Source organism: Chlamydotis macqueenii, chromosome 1 (assembly GCF_036417535.1).
Source record: "Chlamydotis macqueenii isolate bChlMac1 chromosome 1, bChlMac1.mat, whole genome shotgun sequence".
Lineage (NCBI taxonomy): Eukaryota > Metazoa > Chordata > Aves > Otidiformes > Otididae > Chlamydotis > Chlamydotis macqueenii.
Window position 1 is genome coordinate 47,889,470 of NC_141556.1, and position 7,555 is coordinate 47,897,024.

General features: G+C 37.0%; 1 long non-coding RNA gene across 1 annotated transcript; it reads left to right on the plus strand.

The window, feature by feature from the left end:
• The first annotated feature begins 238 nt into the window (after positions 1-238).
• LOC147602017 (uncharacterized) lies at positions 239-3,538 on the plus strand. The gene is made up of 4 exons (XR_015257672.1): positions 239-344; positions 1,799-1,852; positions 2,266-2,428; positions 3,427-3,538. It is a non-coding gene; the product is annotated as an uncharacterized LOC147602017 (long non-coding RNA).
• Positions 3,539-7,555: the final 4,017 nt, after the last annotated feature.

Below are 7,555 nucleotides of genomic sequence, written 5' to 3' on the forward strand. Positions count from 1 at the left end.
CTATAATCTTTTAGTCACTCCATAAGACACTGTTCAGGCACTAGATAAGATTATGAAGAGTTAAATGTTATCTGGAGGTGGTCTGCACTAACTGGGAAGCCATGGACAAGATCTTCTCTAAGTTAACTTAAAACGTTCTGATTTTCTCCAGCCTTTCTTTGTTGAGATTCATGAGTTCAGTAAAGGATAAAGAAAATTAATTCTAAAAGTTTTCAGGAGAAATGAGAGGAATAGGCACAAATTTCGGCCTGGGCAATGTTTTCTAAAAATGTATATGGATCAAAGTAGCCAAGCTCTACTATTGTATAAGAGGAGAAGCAATGTGGTTTAAGAACAGCAATCAGGTACTTTTAGCATCTTCGCGGGGGCGGGGGGGGAAGAGGGGGGTGGAGGAAGAAAGAAGATAGACACAAATCTATAAAAATTAACCAGAAGTGCCAAATTTCCACTCTTTTTCTTTCTGTAATGTCCAAATCATTCAAGTTTTTAATCAGACTACCAGAATAATTTGAAAATGTTCAGGATTTACAAAATGAGTTTTAGAATTTGCTATAGCAGCAAGATTTTTACTCAGGGAAAGTTTAAAGCACTGATGAAAACTAAATTACTGCCACTGAACCATAACTTAAAGCAAGAGGAAAAGAACTAATCTATTAAATGCACCAGAAATAAATGACAAGTTTTTTCTTCAGTGAGTTTATTGTTCCTTGCACTTGGGATACTGCATAAAAAATAGTGGTTATTGCAAGCAGCTGCTATCTCTAACTGCCTTATTATTAGCACTTGCTGCTCTCATAAGTCTTAACTAATTTACATTTTTATAATAAAAAAATACTATACTTTTCTTTTTAAAAGTGGATCTACTCCACTCTTTCTTTGTCAGTTTTATTCTTCAGCTTTCTAAGTATATTTCTTAAATAAATGTGGTATTTTTATTGCTTTCTACTGAACTCCTTCTGTCCACAAAAGTATTCTAAACATGTTTTTCAAATTCAAAACCAGTCTTCTAGATGAGTTTTACAAAGAATCAATATTTTTAGAACATCTGTACACTTTTCAGAGCACTGCATAAAGTCAGTCTTGCCTGAAGATGTGAAAATGCAGATAGCTCTAACTATAAAAAAGTGCCTAGGTGGGCAAATACTGTCTTTGGTTTCATGACTTTGGATTTGAAGACATCTTACTATATTTCAAATGAAATGCAGATAATTAAAGAAGGAAAGCTATTAAAAACTTCTGAACAAAGTAAAAGAATAAGAAATAAAAGGAGTAGCTTACTGTACATGTTAAATTTGTATTTGACTAGAAAAAGCTTTTCTGTATAAACATTTATTCTTGAATTGTTTATATTCATAAGTCATTCACATTTATTTTTGCATCCTTACTGACATATGCTTATTAGGCTTGAGATCAGTATGCAAGCCACAAAACTTGAAATGCTAAATTGCATTGCTCTCCAAAGCATGTCAAGCTCCTGTTGCACAGTATTGTGACTGTGAGGACATGTTGAGATGCTTATATCAATACATATCATAATACATGGTTATACTGAGGGTAGGAGATGTAGACAAAGAGTTGATTGATCCTCAGAGAAGAATTTATATTCCCTGGTCTCTTTTAATGTGTGTGATTATGAGAATTTTCCCCATCTGTCCTTCTGTTCTGAAAAAAAAATATGTTCATGGAACTGACCAGCAAATGCTTCATTATTGTTAAACCACTGCCAGAATAGTAAGGACACCATATGACCGCTACCTCTGTATGATTTTTTGCTTTGTTTTATTTCTTTTTCTTTCAGGTTTAAAGCTGCTTCAGGCAAAGCAAAATAACAGAGTTGGCATGTCCTGTACATGTAAGATGAATATTATTTTTATTATGTTGTTGATTTCTTGAGGTTTATTCAAAATTCATATAGTGATAAACATTGTTTTTCACTGTTGTTTCATTTTCATAACCTGATCTGTCCTCCTCGAACAGCATGAAAGCTGTATGACATCCAGCCATGTATTTTCATACATTCATTTCATATAAAAGAGTCATTATACTGCTACACGTGGTCTTTAGCTCAAATAGATAAATAGAAAATTTAGTATTGTGAAAAAATACAAAAGGATAAATGTCTACTTTTTTTTCTTTGCACAACTATTGTAGGTCCAAAGGATTATCTAAATCATATCATTTTTATGAGTGTTTAATATTTTAACTAGTGAAATAGAACTAAAGAATTCTTTCGAGAAAACTTTTTATTGTGAATATTTCTTCTAGATTTATCTCAAATGCACAAGTATGGCCTCAATATCTTCTGTTTTATCATGCTATTGATCTGCACACCTGCTGTGAAACACAATCACATTTTCATGCTTTCAGAGAAGAGTGGAATTTGTATACAACCATCTGACAACATAACTGTGCTCTTGGAAATCATCAGGTTAGAGCTTTGCTTTACATTTTTCATTTGTATCCATTAAGACAGCAAGATAGATTTTTTTTGTCAAGATTATAGTAGCTCTATTATTGGAGATGTCTTAGAACTTGCTAGACAAACATCTATTTCAAGCATCGTAAAACAAATTAATCCTACTTCTGGACAGAGTGATGAATTAGATAGCCCCTAGCACCAGTTCAAATCCCTTTATTAGATCACGTTTCCTGAAAAAGAGTATATAATATGATTTCTGGGACATGGAGATTCTGAATCAGGCTGTAGATTGACCCTATTGACCAGATGGTCACTTCTTAGCAGAATGGCAGAGGATGTGGAAGGAAAAAAAAAAAAAAGGTAAAGGTATTTATAGGTGGATGCGGAATAAAACCTTATGGGGAATATAATGAATAGCTGGAGAACATAAGACGTTGCATCATCTGAGAATCCAAAAAAGAACCCTTTATCCCAGCATGTAGCCTGAGATGCTTCACAGAGATTGAAAAATAGTGAAAGAACAAATTTTAGCTGCTCATTTGGAGCAGGATGAAAGAAATTTTAAGTATATAGAAATATACTTTTTTGCCATTCTTGTCATTGCTTTGAAGAGGAAAAAAAGCCACATGGTATTTACCATAGTGTTAAGGTCTTAGAAGTGAAATATAACAATAATCAGAAAAGGTTGGAAAATTTGTTAGAACATTGGTTTTTCACCCCTTTTCTGTAAACCTGTGAACACTGAGAATTATATAACATTTCAGAATTTCAAAATCCTTCACATGCATTAGAAACCATCATCTATGCTACAGCAGCACCTGGAGACTTTATTGGAGTTTTGGCCTTTTAAAGGTAAATGTGTACCCGCAATGCTCAGAAGCACTTTTTACAGAGGTAAAAATTCTAATCAGAAAAGCCAGGAAAGACATTCCTAGTTTGTGAGGGGGGATTTTTTTGTTGTTGTTGTTGTTTTCTTTTGTTTGGACTTTTTTTTTTTTAATTTACAGAAACTAATGCAGAGAAAGAGTACATGTCTTGCTTAAAAATCACACAAGAAACCTATGGTACATATCAGCACTGAGTCCATCACTGACAAAGGTACTTCTGTAGGCATATAATAATTTTCATTGTCAGCAGATAGTAATTCTACAATCGCATCTACAAGTTGCAAGAGATCACTTGAAAGGATCCTGTGGCAGGCCCCATGACCTCTGCTTATAAAGCATTTATGAATCATCAAGGGTGATTGTACGTTTGTATGTTTGTTTGTGTATCCTCTTGTATGCATGTGAAACTGAGTTACTGCTTATGCAATGTATGGTTATTTAGTAAAGTTGTCAGAATAGTATCAACAACGTAGTTTGTTGATGAGAAAAAATAAAAACAGTAATTTAAGTAGAAGCCTACTAGAGAGAGAAAAACATTTCTGCTGATGGCTTAGTAGTTACAGAAGGAGATTTTTGTATCAAATGTCTTAAGTACAGTCTCTAGACAGTGCAGAATATTGAAGGAACTGCATTCTCAGCTTGGGAGGTTTGTCAAGAAGAAAATGAAGATCTGGTATTGCATTTTAGAAGGTAATCTTTGAAGTGAAAAACGTGGTAAGATTAAACTGTGGACACTTGGCTATCCCATGTGAATCCACAGTTCGTCATTCTACAAGATCATAAATCACCATGACATCAACAGATCTCAAAAGACTTAGCTTGGATGACACAACTAAGAAAAATATAAAATGATAAAAATAAAAGAAAGCCAACATGGAGAAAAGGGAAAAACAAAAAGACCTAAGGTTATTCCTGTAGGCACACAACATGTCTCAAAATACTAGCCAAGGATTTTTGCATGTAGTCAAACCAACCTAATCTGCTTCGTGAAGACAGGAAGAGAGCCATACGAGCCAAGTAGTTGGAATAGGAAAAAGATGAAGCATGTCACTTATATTTTGTGAATTAAAGAAATACAAATTAGATTTTTTTTTCACTTCTGTTCCATATTAGAAAAGTTAGACAATAATATCTACAATATACACTAAGTTTATGGACAAGATGAAGAAATTTTTTAAAAAAATCTACTTTCATTCATCTGATGGAGTTTTTATTTATGCTCATGGTATGTTTCCTCAAATTATAATGGAAATGTTTTGCTATCCATTGTCTACCTTGTAAAATGTTTTGTTTGCTGATAAATGAGTGCATATAAACTCCAAATATAAAGGTTTATTCTTAAGAACTTGGTTGATCATTACTTTATTGTTAGGCCACTCATTTATTAGAAATAGGCTTCAGTTCTTTAGTATTATTTATCTAAGGAAATTAGCACAAAGAACACAATTTTCAGAAATCTCTACCTGAATGAAAAAAAAGTTACTGGAATTGGTTAAAATTATGGGAGAGAGCTTATTTCCTATTATATTTAATACCTTTTATTTACAACTAGTGCCTTATATAACTTCCGCAGACATGTAAATAAATAATAAATAATAAATTATATTTGAGTTTGCTCTATAGGCAGTGCTCCTGGCAGTTGCCAGGCACAGAAAGTTGTGGAAAGCAAAGTTATGTGCTTGTTCATTGTTCAAGTATAGGGTTCCTGAAGCAGATCTGACCTGGACTGGAGCAGGGCACTATTTATATGTTGATGCCTACTGGGCTCCCAGTTGAGAATTCCTGCCTGGCTGCCAATCCATGGGTTACATTTTCCAGTCAATCTCCACTGTGACTGAGACCTTTCCAATTGCTCTGTCAGTTATGGTGGGAATCAAATTACGCAAACACGGCAGAAAGACTGAGCACAGTGGAGAGGAAGGTGAAAAAGTTGGCTGTGGAAGGGACAAGGTCTGTCCAGCTGGAGGGACTCATCAAAGGGTATTCAGGTTTAGCAAAAACTTGGGTTGACAAGGTGCATTTGTGAAGAGCAATAAAACTCCGTGTTATGGTTAGAGCACAGTGCCTTCACTATTCTTGGCCAGTTTGAAAAAATCCCCCGAACCAACCTACTTGAAACTCTTCACTCAGCAGATGTATCCCCATTCACTACTGCTTGCCTCCAAAGGCTCCTCTTGGATAAAGTCTATGCTGTTGTTTGATCAAGACAAACAAAACAGGAGACTCAGAAGTCTTACTCATTCCTGCCTCTCAGTCTCCCTCTTGAGGCCCTGAAGAACCCTGAACCAACTGCCAAACATTAAAAAAAAAAAGTCAAATTATTACGCATTAGAATATTTTTCAGGTACTGTTATCTATGCTGAGAATTAAAGAGAGGAAATCTGACAGAATAAAAGCAAAACAAAATGAAGCAATGCCCCCACATCTGCAATTTAGTAATTAGAGTGCCTAGCCTTTAGGCACTCATCTCCTGAAAGAAGACAGAGGCATAGGGTTTGGCACCTCACCTCCATGTACAGTATGTGCCAGAGGTTGTGAGCTTTGGCATGAAACCCTTCATTGCAACTGAGGGACACCCCAGGCTATGCAGCAGAGAAACAGCAAACTGTCAACTGAATCTGAGATGTGGCTGGTTCCCATATGCAGCAGAGAAGCAAGGAGTGCTCTGTCACCTTAATGCCCAGGGCCTGTAGCCTCCTTGGAGGGAGGGAAACTGAGAATCATCTTCCAGAGAAGGGAGTGCTGTCTGCTCTGAGCAGTGACAATGGCAGGGGAGCAGCTATTGCTCTGTAATAACGTCGTGGCATGGAAAGGTGTGGCCCCTCACCTAGCCCCACTCAACATGAGCAAACTGCAAAGCAATATTTTTTTTGCTGCAGGAAGAGTACCTGTACCACAAGGCTAGAAACAGGGAATGGCATTTTGTGTCACTGATGTGCAATTATGGAAGGACAAATATCTGAGAGCAGATAGAAAAAAAAAGAGAAAGTAAGTAGAGTAATGGGTAAGCTCGTCAGCTGAGCAGAGTGCACTGGCCATGCCAGCGCGTTCTCTCAGGGCATCTGGGATATTCAGGGGGAAGAAAGCATGTCTCTCTCCTGTTTTCAGGTCCTAACTGCACTAAACTGTGGAGGGAGTGTGAGGTTGCATGTGTTGGTTTCCTAACTCTGCCCCAAGGGACTAGAAGTTGCGAGCTACCCTTGTCCTCATCCACATCCAAAAACAAGATTAGGCAGAACCCATCTTTCATATAAGAACTTCATTCAGGGGACTCACTGAGGAGAGAGTTTTCATTGCATCTTCTTTGATTCAAAATCATATTTCCTGTCTCAGAGGTAATTTTCCTGAACACTGAGTTGTGAAGGGGAAGAGACACCCTTCGCATCCTGAGCTGAAACATACTGGTGAGTGAAACCAAAATCAGGGTTTACTGGGGGAAAAAGAGGAGACAAAGACGGTCACATAGAGCATGATTTGAGTACCCAGGTTCAGGTCTCAGTTTAGAAAGGTGATGTCCTGGGCTACATCCTCTGTGCCAAATAACAATTTCTGTGGTTTATATCAAAGAAAAACTGTCTCAGCATCAGAGACACCAAAACTCTAGATTTCCTCATCCTAAGCAACTGTCTTAATGTTACACTAGAAAATTTTCTTTCTCCTATTGTTTTCTTCTCCTTCTGACTCAGCAAACCCCTTCTACACAGTGGCACAGCTTGGATGGAGAGAAACGGGAGAGAGAAGATGGAGAGAAGGATCAGAGCCAAAGACTATAATTTTCTCTTTGTAGCGCTGTGCTCCCGCGGTTGAGGCATTATTCTCAGATAGAGCTTGCCTAGATCTAAAGACTGAATTGAACCACAGGTCCTTCTGCCTGAGTGAAAACCTCCTAGTATGAGGCTATTAAACAAAGGGATACTTGCTCTCCTGTGTTTTATGCAAGAAAGACACTCCCACTATTTCTTGGAAGGATTTGTTTTCCATTAGATTGTCTTAGGAACACTCCAACTGAGCTTTCCAGAATAGACCTCATGTTAAATAGTGAATGTGAAGTAGAGGAAGCATGCTAAGTAGAGGAAGGTCTGGTTTCTGATCCTAAACAGGACTTGGACATCAGCTGCAGAGACCTGCCAAGCCCGAGGGTGTTTTAGACCCGCACAAATTTTGTTCTCTTCCTTCTTCACTTCTTAAAGTAGAGTTATGCCCAGTATCATCTTTCAACCTCTTAAACATTACCAAATGCTGGGAACCA